Source organism: Sapajus apella, unplaced genomic scaffold, assembly GCF_009761245.1.
Source record: "Sapajus apella isolate SASKATOON/1434 unplaced genomic scaffold, GSC_monkey_1.0 scaffold72, whole genome shotgun sequence".
NCBI classification, from domain to species: Eukaryota; Metazoa; Chordata; class Mammalia; order Primates; family Cebidae; genus Sapajus; species Sapajus apella.
Genome location: NW_022437012.1, coordinates 7,730,407 through 7,746,021, shown reverse-complemented (window position 1 = coordinate 7,746,021; position 15,615 = coordinate 7,730,407). Strand labels below are relative to the sequence as shown.

Genomic DNA, 15,615 nt, shown 5'->3' with positions numbered 1-15,615 from the left:
TGTTTGGGTGGAGCCGAAATCCCCCCATGGCCCCCCACCGCGGGAAAAAAAAGTAAAAAACTTTCCAAAAAAAAAAAAAAAAAAAAAAAAAAGAGAAATGAAAGTTTATGTGTGCCAAAAAACTTACACGGGAGTGTTTGAAGCCACATTATTCATAATAAGCACAAACTGAAAATAATTCAAATGTCCATTAACTGGTGGATAAAGTAAACGTAGTAGATCTGTACAATGGAATGCTGCTCAGCAATACAAAAGAAACAAACTACTGATATTTCCATATGAATAAGCATCAAACACATTATGCTAAATGAAAAAAGCCAGACACAGAAGGCTATATATTACACACTTCCATTTATATAAAATTTCTAGAAAAAGCAAATCTATAGAAATAAAAAGCAGATCAGTGGTTACTTGAAGCTGAAGGTGAGCATAAGAAAGAACTACAAATGGATACAAGAGCATTTTATGCGTTGAAGAAAATGTCACAAAACTAGATGGTATTGATGGCTGTTACATCACTCTCTACATTACATTTACAAAATTAATTAAACTGCATTATCTTGGGTGAATTTTGTGCATGTAAACTGTATCTCCACAAAGCTACTAAAATTAAGTAAAAATGAAAAAGTACTAAAAGAGAAATAGAAAAATTAATATGTGTTTATTAAATACTGCAGAAGCAAATGATGTGGGAATGAACAAAAAAAGATAAAAATAACATTTCAAAGAAATACCTGACAATTACTAAAGCTTGGAAGGGCAAGGTAAAAGAGAGGAAGGAGTAAAAAAATCATGAGTTTTCACATCAGAAGTCAGTAGACTGAGCTGCTCTAGGAGGGTATAAAATATTACTAACAAGTTTGGTTGAGTTTAAGGTATCTGACAGGCACCTGGAAATGCAATCCTTGGAGCTCAAACAGATGTCAGTTTGAAGGAGATACATTTGGGAATCATCCACAGAGTTGAAATTATGGGAGTGAGGGAGAGCATTATGACAGTGAGTGTTAAAAGCAAGCAAGACAGGACAGAATCTTCTAAGAAACACACACCTACAAAGCCCGAGGAGCAGAATTAGAACAGACATAAATGTGGAACTACAAAAAATAAAGAAAGTCTACAATGCCTTCATGAGACATACATTTTGTTTTCTGTATTTTTAAGTTTCATTTCCCTTTTAATTGTGATAAATGATGGTATTTCAATGTTTTTTAATGGCTGAGTAGTATTCCATTGTATATATATAGCACATTCCGTTTATACATTCATCTGTTGATAGACACTTAGACTGATTGCATTGTGAATAGTGTTGCTGTAAACATAGGAAATCAGATATCTGTTTAACATAATGATTTCCTCTGGTTATCTACCCAGTAGTGGAATTGTTAGATCATACTATGTTAAAACATAGTACTGTTTTTACTTTTTTAGGAACCTCCATAATTTTTTTCATAATGGCTATATTGATTTATATTCCCACCCATACTATGTAAGGAATCCCTTTTCCACATCCTTTACATCGCTTGTTATCTTTTGTCTTTTTAATAAAAGTCCTTCTAGCTGGAGATGATAGCTCATTGTGGTTTTGATTTGCATTCTCTGAAGATTACTTGATCTTAGCCAAAAGGCCAAGAAGTGAACTCTCTGATGATTAGTGATGTTGAGCATCATATCAACATCAGTGATGTTGGCCCTTCATATATCTTCTTTTGCAAAATGTCTATCAGATCATTTGCCAATTTTAAAAATCAGGTTATCTGTTTTTGCTATTGAGTTGCTTCAGTGCCTTATGTATTTTGGACATTAATCTCTTATGAAATGTATAGTTTGGCTGGGCACAGTGGTTCATGCATGTAATCCTAGCACTTGGAGAGGCCGAGGCAAGGGGATCACGTGAAGTCAAGAGTTCGAGACCAGTTTGGCCAACATGGTGAAACCCTGTCTCTACTAAAAATCCAAAAATTAGCTGGATGTGGTGGCATGCACCTGTAATCCCAGCTACTGGAGAGGCTGAGGTAGAAGAATCACTTGAACCAGGGAGGTGGACGTTGCAGCGAGCTGAGATCAAGCCACTCCACTCCAGCCTGGGGGCAAGAATAAAACTCCATCTCAAAAAAAAAACCTGAAATATATAGTTTGCAAATATGTACTCCTGTGAGCTGTCTCTTAACTCCATTGTTTCCTTTGCTGTGCAAAAGCTCTTAAGTTTGATGTAATCCTGTTTGTCCAGTTTTTGTTTTTGTTGTCTGTGCTTTTGTGGAAAATTATTGCCCAGATCAATGTCACAGAGCTTTCACCCTGTGTTTTCTTCTAACGATGTCATAGTTTTGGGGGCTTACATTTAATCTATCCAGTGGCTATCCAGTTTTCCCAATACTGTTTATTAAAAAGACTGTCTTTTCCCCATTGTGTGTTGTTGGCATCTTTATCAAAAATCAGTTTACTGGCTGGGCATGGTGGTGCATGCCTATAATCTCAGCAGTTTGGGAGGCTAAGGCATGCAGATCACTTGAGCTCAGGAGTTCGAGATCAGGCTGGCCAACATTGTGAAACCTTGCCTCTACTAAAAATACAAAAATTATCTGGGTGTGGTGGTGCACACCTGCAATCCCAGCAACTCAAGAAACACGAGAATCACCTAAACCTGGAAGGCAGAGGCTTGGGTGACAGAGTGAGACTTTGTCCCCTCCCCTGCCAAAAAAAAAGACATTAATCCTAATCCATGAACTTGGAATGCTTTTCCATTTGTTTGTGGCACCTATGATTTATTTCAGTTGTGTTTTATAGTTCTCCTTCTAGAGAACTTCCACTTCCCTGGTTCGATGTATTCCTAGGCAAATTTTTTGTAGCTGTGGTAAATGGAGGCCAGGTGTGGTGGCTCATACCTATAAGCCCTGCACTTTGGGAGGCCAAGGCAGGTGGATCACCCGAGGTCAGGAGTTTGAGACCAGCTTGGCCAAAACGATGAAACCCCATCTCTAATAAAAATACAAAAAGTTAGCTGGGCATGGTGGTGGGTGCCTGTAATCCCAGCTATTCAGGAGGCCAAGTCAGGAGAATCACTGGGACCCAGGAGGGGGAGGTTGCAGTGAGCTGAGATCGTGCCACTGCATTCCAACCTGGGCAACAAGAGCAAAACTCCAAAAAAAAAAAAAATAAATAAAATAAAATAAATTTATAAGAAAACAGAAGAGTATAGGAGAATGATGTAAGAGTTTGAAAATGAAGAGAAGGGGATGAAGAAGCAAGTAGAAGGAAAAGGAAAAAGAAAGACAAAAAGAGATACAGAGAAAAAATTAAAAGGCAGAGATGGAGAATTTTACATGGGGCTTAGTTGACATTTCCTGGGTGCTATCCCCCTGGCTCACATTCCTGTCTTCACCCTATGCCCCATGCCAAGCCTGCCCTCCTTTATTGCAGCATTAGCCCTCTTCCTATATCTGTGCCTCTCAAGACCAAGCATCCATAGCACCTTCCTGTGAGTGGTAGAGGAGAGGGAGGAAGTCTTCCTGGGATGGAGACAAGAAGGCCTGGCCAAGGACTGCTCAGATTTTAAAGAGATGAAAGTTTTCAACACAGTCATCAAAAACTCAGTTATTTAATGCAATGCATACTTCTGAACCAGATTTTTTTTGCTATGAGACATTATATGGGAGAGCTGAAGAAATTTGAATTTGGATGATATCAATGTTTCAGCATCAATTTCCCAATTTTAGTGGTTGTAACCTCATGATGTAAGAGAATGCCCCTTTTTGCAGAAAATATTAACGTATTTGGAGTGATGGAGAATCATGTGGACAATTTCATCTCAAGTGGTCCAGGGGGTAAATGTTCTTTGTACTATACTTGCAACTTTTATATAAATTTAAAATTGTTTCAAAAATTTTTAGAAGCTGTATATTAATGGGTAGGGTGGTTTCATATTTTGTTTTTGGTTTATGGGTTGTTAGGATCAAACAGAACAAAATGGGAAACAGAGGGAGGTATCATGTGTTTTCTAGCCCTGATTCTGGTAGAAATCCAGGTTACATAAGACTGCAAGTCACCCTGTTTGCCTTGTGAAATGTAAACAAAATCATTATACTTACACACTGTAATAATGCACTTCCCTCATCCTAGCTAACAGCAGGACTCCAGTCATCAGACCAAATAAGCCCAGTCAATGGCACTGGGAAAGTTTGCTCCTACAAAGAAAAGGCAATTTAAGTAATTAGCCAGTCTTTATGGCCCTGATCATCTTCCAGGCTCAGCAGGGTGGAAGGGAGCACATGGCTGTAGTGCAATAAAAGCAATTCCTCATTTTTACACTCTCTTCTCCTAACTCAAACTTTCAAAACATGCCCAGAGAGGACACTTTTCCTCAGTGTCTCTTGGTGTTCCAGATGGGACAAGGCTGATAGCTTAGCCAAACCAGCACACGCTGAGAAGGTTTTGTTTCATTTTGAGTTTTGATTATTTGTTTCAAAATAAAACCAGCTTTATTGTTTTTCCAGACTGTAAAAGTAATCCATGCTTGTTATTAAAACAAATGAAGACAAAAACAAATAAGGGTAGCTAGAAAGTAGAAAGTTAAAACTATTCAGGATCTTCCCAGCCAGAGAGAGTTATGGATCATATTTTGGTGTATTATCCCTCAAGTTTATATAATTATAAATAAAAATATGTAAGATTTGAATGTGTCCCCCAAATTTCATGTATTGGAAACTTAATTCCCAAATGTATATGTTGATTGGAGGTGGGGCCCTTGGGAGGTAATTAGAATTAGTTAAGGTTATCAGGCGGGGCCCCCATGATGGGACTGGTGGCTTTATTAGAAGAGAGACTTGAGCTGATATGCACATTTTTTTCACATCATTTGATGCCCTCTGCCACGTTATGACACAGCAAGGAGGCCTCACCACATGCCAACATCATGCTCTTAGATTTCCCAGCCTCCAGAACCATGAGATGAAAAACTTACTTTTCTTTATAAGTTACCCAGTCTGAGGTATTTTGTTACAGCAATAGAAAATGGACTAAGACAATATGATTATATTAAGCAAGCTATGTTATAACCATTACAATACTTACTTTCTATTCCTGTATCATGAGCATCTTCACATGTTAATAAATCAATGACATCATATCACAAAAAAGCCTTTGCTCAGCTCAGACAGCCCAACAGAAAAATGGACAAAAGACTTAAGCAGGCCAGGTCTACTGGCCCATTCCTGTAATCTCAGCATTTGGGAAAGCTGAGCTGGGTGGGTCGCTTGAGCCCAGGAGTTCAAGACCAGTCTGGGTAACATGGAAAAACCCTGTGTCTACAAAAAATACAAAAATTAGCCAGGTGTGGTGGTGCACGCCTGTAGTCCCAGCTACCCAGGAGGCTGAGGTGGGAGGATCATATGGAGCCCAGGAGGTTGAAGATGCAGTGAGCCATGATTGCACCACTGCACTCCAGCCTGGGCAACAGGGCTAGACCCTGCCTCAAAAAAAAAAAAAAAAAAAAAAAAAGAGTTAAACTGTCTTTTGGAGGAAATGTTCAATACACATTAAAAGAAAGTTCAGCTTCATTAGCCATGAGAGAAATTCAAATTAAAACCACAACGTAATACTACTAAATAGCTGAAATGAAAGAGACTGATGAAAGCAGACGTTTGCAAGGCTGTGAAGCAACTGGAACTCTCACACTCTTCTGGTGGGCAGGTAAACTGGTACCACCACTTTGGAAAGCTGTTTGACAGTATCTACTAAAGCTAAACATATGTGCAGACGATCCTTGACTTATGATGATTCAACTTATGATTTTTAAACTTTACGATAGTGCAAAAGTTATACACATACAGTAGAAGGCATATTTTGTTTTATTTAAGTTGGAGTCTTGCTCTGTCACCCAGGCTGGAGTGCAATGGCATGATCTCAGCTCACTGCAACCTCCGTCTACTGGGTTCAAGTGATCCTCCTGCCTCAGCCTCCCAAGTAGCTGGGATTACAGGCACCTGCCACCATGCCAGGCTAATTTTCAGAGTTTTAGTAGAGATGGGGTTTCTCCAGGTTGGCCAGGCTGTTCTTGAACTTCTGACCTCAGGTGATCTGCCCACCTGGGCCTCCAAAACTGCTGGGATTATAGGTATGATCTGCACCCAGCCGGGGTCATACTTTGAATTTTGATATTTTCCTGGGCTAGCAATATACATGACAGTGCTCTCTCATGATGCTGGGCAGTGCAGTGAGCAACAGCTCCCAGTCAGTCACACAATCTTGAGGATAACCGACTGATACTATGTGGCAAAGTGCACTGCCAATGATTTTGCCATGCTGCAGGCTGATGTAAGGCTTTCTGAACACATTTAAGATAGGCTAGGCTAGGCTTTGGTGTTCTGTAGGTTAGGTATATTAAATGCATTTTCAATTTAATAATGTTTTCAACTTACGATGGGTTTATTGGGACATAATTCCATTGTAAGTCAAGGAACATTTCTATGTGTACAGTTCAACAATTCTATTCCTAGATATATAACCAACAGAAGTGCATATACATATTCACTAAATGACAGGTACAAGAATGTCCATAGTCTCATTAATCATAATATCCCCAAACTTGAAACAACCAAATGTCCATCTGTAGTAGAATAAATACACTGTGGAGGATGAATGGATTACGACTGTGCATAACAACATGAATGACTCACATTCATAATGTTGGCACAAGTTTGGGAAAGTTACACACTGTATAATTTCATTCACATGAACATCAAGAGCGAGCAAACTAACCTACGGTGAAGGAAGTCAAGAGAGATGCTACTCTTCACTGTCCTTAGGGAACCTACAAGTGAGTACATGAACACTTCTTGGATAAGGTGTTCAGATGACACTGCTCATTCTTGATCTGCAGGCTGGATACATGGATTTATTTACCAGGTGAAAATTTATCAAGCTGTACACTTAGGATCTGTGTAGTTTTTCTGTGTATAATATGCTGTTAAATATATCACATGTATGAATACTATTAAAACCTGGAATCTAGAGGGTTACATTTAAATATTTTTCTCAAAATCAAATTGCAGAAATTTCCTAAATGTAGGGCAAAAAAAAATATATATATATATATATATATATCGAAACTGCATACAATATTCATGGCATTTTAATTTTTAACCCTCTTCAACTATTTTGACCTATCTATACCTGACTCCTCTCAATATGCTGTCCTATATTAGATAGTAAAGAACATCCACAAACATCTATGGGTCCATAGAGTCACCCGAAGGGCTAGAACAGTGGTTCTTACCAGGAGGGACGAAAGAATCACCTGAAGTTCTTGTACATCCAGATAAGCACAAGCTGGGTTGTTCTTAACTGTATGTTGTTCATGTTAAGGATTGCCACCCAGGCTCCACCTCAAAGCTGAGACATTCATCTTTATCTTCCCAGCTGCTGGGTGTATTGCTTGCTGAGAACTTACAGCTAGTTCCTTCCCAGAAATTGTTCTCTGCAAAAGAAAGCTTCTGGCTCAAGATTTTGCTTCTCACACAAGGCAGCCCACATCCAGTGATGGGTCCATACAGCAATAGAAGGTCTGGCCTCCCCACCTAAATAGGCAATCCCAGCTCCGGGTGCTCCATGACTTTGCTGAAGCTTCTGTTGCAACAACATCACAATTCAAATTTACCCTGTATCCAATCCTTCTTCCTTTACTTCCTCTCAGGTTTGCTTTTGAGACTACTCCCCATAACCATCCTGCATGCAAATCTCTATTTCATAGTTTGTTTCCTGAGGAAGCTGACCTAAGACATTCACTTATGAGACACATTCAAGATACATGTCATATAATTGAGGTTAATGTTGTTCAGGATAGGCTTTATGAAAAAGGTGATATTTAAGCTTACCAAAAAATTATGATTTTGGAGAAAGCAACATAAAGCTTGCCATATGAGGAACCCCAGGATGCATATGGTGAGAAACTGAGATGAGCAAAGTAAATGGAGGTACCACTGTGAAGGTTGCCTAATCAGAGGAGGAGATGGCTTTATTGAGAAATAGAGACCCAGGTTATAAACCAATCAAAGAGCCGTTGGAGCGGAAAAAAAAAAGTCTTAGCAGGAAATGTGTTTTTCTATAACAGGAACACTTTGTTGATTTTTCAACAAATGATTGGCAAAGGTAAAGCTGTTTTTCAGTAAATCTAGCATCAATATGCAAGCCTGATTGCAGGGGACACTGGTGGTCTGAAGATCCAAATCGCACATGGGGCCACAATCCTGGGGAAAGGTGTGATTCAGCTTGGAAATATCTCACAGGACAGACAGTATAACTAACCCCCCATATTTGAAGGGCCTTCACAAGAAAGAGTCAGCCTTGCTCAGTGGGGCAACAACAAGCTCTTAGGAAAGCAAAATAGTGAAACACAGGGAAATGTGTTAAACCAGAAAGCTATCCACCTACGGGACTTCTCTTTGGCGGAGGTGAGTTCACATCCCTGGAGATTTTAATCAAAAGGTGATGTAGTTTCTTGTCAAAGATAAGAGGACCCTAGCAATGAATGGAAGGTAGAAGTAAATTTCCTTTCATCTCTCTTTGAAGACTTCTGCAAAAATAAAAGAAAAAAACTTAACTCTACCAAGAAAGATGTAGCTATATTTTGGTGACTTCTGGAGACGTGGAATGAAGAAATGTGGTCAAATTGCCTCCAAGTTTTCAAACCCAAAGGATGAAATACAGTTGGTAAAACTGATCCAATAGAAAAGTTTAACAACTGGGCATTTTTCAAACAATAAAGCAAACAATCTGAATTTAGTTGAAGTGGAAATGATGCATGTGGTGCCTCACGCCAACCACAAGACAGGAGCCACAGAGTAGGGTTGTATGCCTCACTTTCCTCCAAAGCTCATTCCCATTTTTGCAGCAGCAAACCAAGGCTTCAAAGTTTCCAATTTGCCCTCACTGCTGCATGCCACAAAAAGAACACGCTATAGACGACTTTCCTTTCACTTCTAGTTACAGTTGGACTCACTCATTCTTTGTCTTCTAGAAAAGCCATTCATTTGTTGATAACTTTTCTGGTGTTTGGTTCTGGAATTTGTCTTTTAGATGACAATTTTTTTTTCTCCATAGTTAGACAAAGACTCCGTGACATTTTATTATATTTATAGTGTATTTTTATTATAGTTATAAAATCGGGTTTTTTTCTTTTTATTGGAGTTCTTTTTCAAGTTTTTCTTTTTTCTTTTTTTGTTTTGTTTTTTGAGACAGGGTCTCACTCTGTCACCTAGGCTGGAGTGCAGTGATAAATCTTAGCTCACTACAACCTCTGCCTCCTCGGTTCAAGCCATTCTCCCACCTTAGCCTCCGTAGTAGCTGCGACTAAAGGTAGGCGCCACCACACCTGGCTGATTTTTGTATTTTTTTGTAGAGACAGGCTTTCACCATGTTGGCCAGGCTGGTCTCAAACTCCTGACCTCAAGTGATTCACCCAGCTTGGCCTCCCAAGGCCAAAATGCTGGGATTACAGGTGTGAGCTACCATGCCTGGCCTCAAATTTGATTTTATTATACCAATATTATCTTCTCCCCCTCCCACAGCTGCCCAACCACTTCTCTAAGGACTCTGATCCATCACAGTTTCCCACTTGTGGAGTAGATATTTAGGGTTCATACTGGAAGGAGGATAAAAACAGAAGGAATTTGGCCTACTTCCTTCACACGACGCTCCTCCATCTTCCACGTGTGGCATTTGCTCTGAGAATGTCAACTCTCTCACAGCCTGTGTCAGAATGGCGTGCCAGCACGGATCTTCTGGTCTAGCACACACAGAAAGAGTGAAAAGTACACATGGTGGCCACTGTGGGTTTGCAGATTTCCTGTCTCAGACTCACAGGTCTGGGACCAGTTTTGCTAGTGTTGCACTGCTAACCACAGAAGCCAGAAAGAAAAAATACATTTTCAATAGACAATTTCTATTAATAAAGAGAGTATTGTTTCAGCAAAAACAGGCTTTAGCCACAACTGTTTTTATAAGCATTTGACGGGAGGGGAATGTCTAGAAACAACTTCAGGACTTCATAAAGATAAGAGCAACCTCTCCAGAACAGCCAGGGGTGTGGGTTTCTGTCCAATCTCTCCAGGCTCAAGGACAGTTGTGAATTTCCTGTCAAGGGATATTCTTCTCAAGGACACTTACCTTCTGTTGCCTAGGGACAGGTAAGTAAGTTATCTGGTGTCAAGACCCTTATTGGTAAAACAATAAAACCATGTATTCATTTGGACTTGTATTCTTTATTTAAGTGAGAGGAGTTCTAGAACAGTCTTCCTGTCTGGAATCCTTGATGGTAAACCTTCCCATGTGAGGTCTGCTGTTTACTGTGTGGACTAGGCCAGGGCTGTTATTTGGCATCCTGGGACCAGCTTGCTGCTCTGCTCCAGGGCCACAGCCCACAGTCTAGCCTCAGCCATTTCTGGTGTGATTGTACTTAGTACATCAGTAGTCAAGAGAAAACCGATTAAGAAAACATGGAGCTTCAACAGAAACAAAATATTATACGTGCAACACCCATAACATTGTGGCTGTCTTATCCTGATTGCTCCTTTCTTTTCCACAGAAGGTTCTTTTTAAATTTTAACATATATTTGTCCAATTGTTTGGTAATGCATTTCCATGTTTTTGGAAACAGTGAATCGAGTGTGGACCGGAACAACGCTATTTCACTTACCTCCTGCACCCAGCACCTGCCTCAATGTGGGAATGCCCCATCCTTGGTGTCTTACAAATCCTTGCACAGCTTCTTTACTTGTACATCAGACATGTGCATATACAGTGAGGCAGATTCTGCATGACCTCACTTACATGTGGAATCTAAAACGGTCAAGCTCACAGAAGTAGAGAGTAGAATGATGGTGACCAGAAGCTGGAGGGGGGGTCGGGCAGGGAAAGGGGAGAGGTTGGTCAATGGGTACAAAGTTATCATCAGATAGAAGGATTAAGTTCTGGTGTTCTATTGCACTGCATGGTGACTATAGTTAATACTAATGGATTGTGTATTTCAAAAGACCTGAAGGAGAGAATTTTAAATGTTCTCACCACAAAGAAATGGTAATTATTTGAGGTGATGGATATGCTAATTAGCCTGGTTGTATCATTCCCCAGCGTATATGTGTATCAAAACATCATGTTGTATACCATAAATACATGCAATTATTTTTTAATTAATTTTTCTTTTTAAACTTAGGCCAGGTGTGGTGGCTCATGCCTATAATCACAGCACTTTGGGAGGCTGAGCTGGGAAGATCATTTGAGGTCAGGAGTTCAAGACCAGCCTGACCAACATAGTGAAACCTCGTCTCTTCTAAAAATACAAAAATTAGCTGGATGTGGTGGCGTGCTCCTGTAATCCCAGCTACTCAGGAGGCTGAGGCCAGAGAATCACTTGAACCCGGGAGGCAGAGGTGCAGCGAGCCGAGATCGTACCACTGCACTCTAGCTTGGGCAACAGAGCAAAGACTCTGTCTCAAAAAAAAAAAAAAATTTAAAACTTCAAAAATAAGTGTGCATATAGATTTTTATTGTCCCAAATGTTTCACACACACACGCACACAAAATCTGATCTAAACTTTTTCTTTTCATTGAACAATATTTTCTGGAGAGCTTTCCAAAGCAGCACATATAGAAATTCATTTTCTTTGTAGCCCTATAGAATTTTATCTGTTGCACAATTTATTTCGAAGCCTCTGTTGAGGGACATGTAGACTGTTTACAATGCTTTACTATTATTAAAAAAAAAAAAAAAAAAAAAGAACGTTGCAGTGAATTACCTTATACATATATCTTTTGCCTGTGTCTACAGAATACATTCCTAGAAATAGAATTGGGAGGGATATACATTTGTAATAAATATCACCAAGTTGTCTTTTGTAGTCTTTGACTTATCAGTTTATAACATAAAAAAAAATTAAAGATATATCCTTACCTCATACTATATAAAAAATTAACTCAAAATGAAGCAAAGACCTAAATGTAAGAGCCAAATTATAAAACTCTCAGGAGAATACATAGGGATAAATTCTTATGATCTTAGACTTGGCAATGGATTCCTTGTTCTGAGAATGCCGACTCCCTCACAGTGTGTCAGAAGCCCAAGCAACAAGAGAAAAACATAGATGAAATAAATTTCATCAAAATTTAAAACTTTTAAACATTGAAAAACTCTATCAAAAAAGTGAAATGATAACCCACAGAATGGGAGAATATGTTTGCCAACTATATATATCTATTCAGGGCCTGTCTAATATTGTCCTGTGGTTTCTTAGAATTTTTTTTTTTTGGATGGAATCTCATTCTGTTACCCAGGCTGGAGTGCAGTGGCATGATCTTGGCTCACCACAACCTCTGCCTCCCAGGTTCAAGTGATTCTCCTGCTTCAGCCTCCCAAGTAGCTGGGATTACAGGTGCACACAACCACGCCCAGCTAGTGTCTGTATTTTTAGTAGAGACAGGGTTTCTCCATTTTGGCCAGACTGGTCTCAAACTCCTGACCTCAAGTGATTCACATGCCTTGGCCTCCCAAAGTGCTGGGATTACAGGTGTGAGCCACCATGCCTGGCCTTAGATTCTTTATGTCTATTTGGCATCTAGTAACCTCTCCTTCAAGGAGGGGCATTCCCCCACAAGGATGGTGCCTTCCCACAACGAGGCAGGCCTGGGTGCAGGAGGCAAGTGAGGGAGAGTTGTTCCCGTCCACATGTGATTCACTGTTTCTAAAAGCTTGGAAATGTATTACCAAACAACTGGACAAATATATACATAATTGGAATTCAACTTGCCTGGAATTCTCCTTTCATGCACAGACAGGCTGATTCAAGTCTGTGCCTCTACCTGCCTTCTATATATCTCTCTCGCAAACAAAACTAATATTTTCCTTATCCTAAATCATCCCAAGGCCAGGTTCCAGGCAACTAGAGACCACCCCTATAGCCCAAGCTCACCAATGTTATTCAGAGTAGCCAGTCCTAAACTGATAGCCCTGTCCTGCCTTGCCTTTCCTGCAGAAACCCCAATAAGGGCTCTGGCCCTTGCCTTCTCACTCATCTTTTACCTCTTGACCATCCTGGTGCTTCCACTGTGACCCTGTGTGTTGTGGCATGTCCCCTCCTCTCAGGAAATGTAAGTAAGAAACCTCTTCTTTCACTAGTGTTGACCTCTCTGCGTCATCATTCAGTCACCTCCATAAACTAAAATCCTGCAGTTACAAATGAGGCAAGTATCTAGAATATATAAAGAATAGTTACAACTCAACAATAAGAACACAACCCAAATCAAACATGAGCAAAGATCTCAAACAGACATTTCTCCAAGGAAGATATACAAATGGCCAGCAAGCCCAAGAAAAAGATGCCCAACATAATTAATCCTCAGGGAAATGCAAACCAAAACCACCATGATGTAAACAATGTGAATGTAATGAAGGCCACTGACCTGTACAATTACAAATGCTTAAAACAGGCCAGATGCAGTGGCTGATACCTGTAATTCTAGCCCTTTTGGAGGCCAAAATGAAAGGATCCCTTGAGCCCAGGAGTTCAAGACCAGCCTGGGCAACATAGCGAGAACCTAGCTCTACAAAAAATAAAAAATTAGCTGGGTGTAATGGTACGTGCCAGTAGTCCCAGCTACTTGGAAGGCTGAGGTGGCAGGATCACTTGAGCCTGGGAAGTTGAGGCTGCAGTGAGCTGTGACTGCACCACTGACCTCCAGCCTGGGCAAGAGTGTTGTCTCACAACAGCAACAACAAAAGGCTAAAATTATAACTTTTATGTGCTGTATATTTTACCACAGTAAATAAATAAAATAAAGCATTGGATTAGTCAGGGTTCTCCAGCAGAACAGAACCAGTAGGATTTGTTTGTTTACTTGTTTATTTATAAGATAACCATTGGCTCATCTAGAACCAGAAATACCATCTGACCCAGAAATTCCATTACTGTGTATATACCCAAAGGAATATAAATTATTCTACTGTAAAGACATATGGACAAGTATGTTTACTGCAGCACTATTTATAATAGCAAAGACTTGGAACCAATCCAAATGCCCATCAATGATAGACTGGATAAAGAAAATGTGGCACATATACACCATTGAATACTATATAGCCATAAAAAAAGAATTAGTTCATGCCCTTTGCAGAGACATGGATGAAGCTAGAAGCCATCATTCTCAGCAAACTAACACAGGAACAGAAAACCAAACATCAATGTTCTCGCTCATGAGTGGGGTTGAACAGTGAGAACACATGGACACAGGGAAGGGAACATCACACACTGGGATCTGTCAAGGGGTGGGGACAAAGGGAGAGAGAGCATTAGGGCAAATACCTAATGCATGTGGGGCTTAAAACCTAGATGACAGGTTGATAGGTGCAGCAAACCACCATGGCACATGTATACCTAGGTAGCAAACCTGCATGTTCTGCATATGTATCCCAGAACTTAAAATAAAATTAAAAAGATATTGATTGGCTCACATGATTATGGAAGCTAAGTCCTGATGTGAACCACCTGTGAACTGGAAACCTAGGAAAGCCCGTGGCGTAGTCTGAAAGTCTGAGGGGTGGAGAATCAATGGTGTAGATTCCAGTCCAGGTCTTAAGGCCTGAGAACCAGGAGTGGTGAGGGCTGAAGAAGATTGCTGCCCCACCTCAGTAGTCAAGCAGTTAATTCAACCTTCCTCTGCTTTCTTGTTTTATTCAGGCCCTTGGTAGATCTGATAATGCCCACCCACATTGGCCATCTTCTTTACTCAGTCTAACCATTCAAATGTTAATCTTATCTAGGAATACTCTCACAAGCGTACCCAGAAATAAGGTTTAACCAACCAGCTGAGTATCCCATCACCCAGTCAAGTTGACACACAAAAGTAACCATCTCAAGCATCGACCATAAAAACAAAACAAAAAAAAAACCACAGGGATATACCACTTCCACTTATTAGTATGGCCGTATGAAAACAAGAAAGCCCCTAAAAAACAGAACATAACAAATGTGGGTGAGGATGTGGAGAAACTGAAACACTTATACATTGCTGGTGGAAAGGAAAAATGGCACAGCCACTGCAGAAAACAGTTGGGCAGTTCCTCAAAACATTAAATACTGAGTTACCATTCGACCCAGCAATTCTACTCCCAGGTATATATCCAAGAAAAATAAAAACACAAAAACTTGAACACAAACATTCACAGCAGTACTATTCATAATAGCCAAAATGTAGAAACAGCCCAAACACCCAAAAACTAGTGAAGAGATTTTTAAAATGTCGTTTGTCCATGCAATGGAATATTATCTGGTCATAAAAATTGACTGGGCCAGTGGCTCATGCTTGTAATTCCAGCACTTTGGGAGGTCGAGGCCAGCGGATCATTTGAAGTCGGGAGTTTGAGGCCAGCCTGGCCAACACGGTGAAACCCCATCTCTACTAAAAAACACAAAAATTAGCACGGTATGGTGATACCATGCTACCTCCTGAGTACTGGCCTGTAATCCCTGCTACTCAGGAGGCTGAGGCAGAAGAATTGCTTGAACCCAAGAGGCAGAGGTTGCAGTGAGCTAAGATCGCACTACTGCACTCCAGCCTGGGTGACAGAGTGAG

The 15,615-nt window shown here is 40.2% G+C and overlaps 1 long non-coding RNA gene across 7 annotated transcripts in view; it reads right to left on the bottom strand.

The window, feature by feature from the left end:
- Positions 1-15,615, bottom strand: part of LOC116531765 — a 51,037-nt gene that overhangs the window by 29,974 nt on the left and 5,448 nt on the right. For 5 of the 7 annotated variants that reach the window (XR_004260566.1, XR_004260568.1, XR_004260570.1 and 2 more), the window contains 4 exons: positions 13,067-13,235; positions 9,672-9,778; positions 6,754-8,566; positions 4,086-4,181 (listed from right to left, as the gene is read on the bottom strand). This is a non-coding gene — a long non-coding RNA (uncharacterized LOC116531765). The remainder of the gene's footprint in view (positions 1-4,085; positions 4,182-6,753; positions 8,567-9,671; positions 9,779-13,066; positions 13,236-15,615) is intronic. The other 2 variants (XR_004260567.1, XR_004260571.1) reach the window with 2 other exon arrangements.